We start from the raw sequence: 1471 nt of genomic DNA on the forward strand, positions 1-1471 counted from the left end.
ACACAGATGAACACAGACATTATGCTAAAGAACATAAGCCGGGCACAGAAGGACAAATACTGCATGACTCCACTTACATGAGGTCTGTGGAGGAGTCAAATTCATAGAAACAGAAAGTGGAATGGTGAATGGCAGGTGTTAGAGCCCTGGGGGTCGGGGATTTAATGGGAACAGAGTTTCTGTTTGGGAAGCTGAAGAATTCCTTATGATTCATTGCACAACAGCGTGAATATACCAAACACTACCAAACTAGACACTTTTACATAATGGCTAACATGGTAAATCTTAGGCTGTATTTTACTGCAATTAAATTTATAAAATTTTAAATAAAATTGAAAAAGCAAAATCAAAAAAATCCCACACAAAGTAACTGTAATATATGTTTTTGCAGAGGTCATTTGTTTTTAAGGCACTTGTTACTAGAACCCAGTGACTTTGCTGTGCAGACGCCCAGGTCACAGAGAAAGCCACAGGGAAGGGTACGGCTGAGAGCCCCATTGACCAACATCCATTATCAGTTGTGTGATGAGGAAGCCTCCAAGGTGACATCAGCCTCACCCCCATCTGAGTCACAACCTGTGCAACAACCGCACAGCTGAGCCCCGTCACCCACGGGAAATCACAAAATGACTGTGGGTGTCTGAAACCACAAAGTGCTCAGCTGTTTTGTCACATGACAGTCCATGGCCAGATCATGCCAAAAAACACATTAGGGATCAAAAATCATATTATTTATTATTGAATCATTATATTCTTTTAGATGACTGTGATTTAAAAATTAAAATTGATTTATGATTAAATTACTAAATTGTTGCTAACATTTCAGATTTTAATAATTTTTGTGACACTGAGTTTTGTTGAATAGAAACTCACCTGAATTTGCAAAAGTAGTTGTTACCCAGTCATTGGCTATTCTCTTTCTTCCTGCAAATCAGCACTATTTTGCATTTGTTTGTTTGTTTGTTTGAGGACCACTGTTTCTGACAGAGGTCAAAAAACTTCAGCCCATGGGGCCAAATCTGAATTTTTTTTTTCTTTTTTAAGATGGAGCATTGCTCTGTCACCAAGGCTGGAATACAGTGGTGTAATCTCAGCTCACTGCAACCTCCACCTCCCAGGTTCAAGCTACTCTCCTGTTTCAGTCTCCCAAGTAGCTGGGACTATAGGTGCCTGCCACCATGCCCAGCTAATTTTAGTATTTTTCATAGAGAGTAGAGAAAGGGTTTCACCATGTTGGCCAGGCTGATCTTGAACTCCTGACCTCAAGTGATCCACCTGCCTCAGCCTCCCAAAGTGCTGGGATTACCGGCATGAGCCACTGCGCCCGGCCTACAGCATTATTTTTTTTATGGTTTCTGGGCAAAAAATGAATTTTACATTTTTGTTGTTCAGATTTTTCTTTTTTAAAAGGGTATATCAATAAGAAGTAATTGGTGACAAAGACTGTATGTGGTCTGCAAAGCCTAAAGGT

This window comes from Mandrillus leucophaeus, unplaced genomic scaffold, assembly GCF_000951045.1.
Source record: "Mandrillus leucophaeus isolate KB7577 unplaced genomic scaffold, Mleu.le_1.0 Scaffold562, whole genome shotgun sequence".
Lineage (NCBI taxonomy): Eukaryota > Metazoa > Chordata > Mammalia > Primates > Cercopithecidae > Mandrillus > Mandrillus leucophaeus.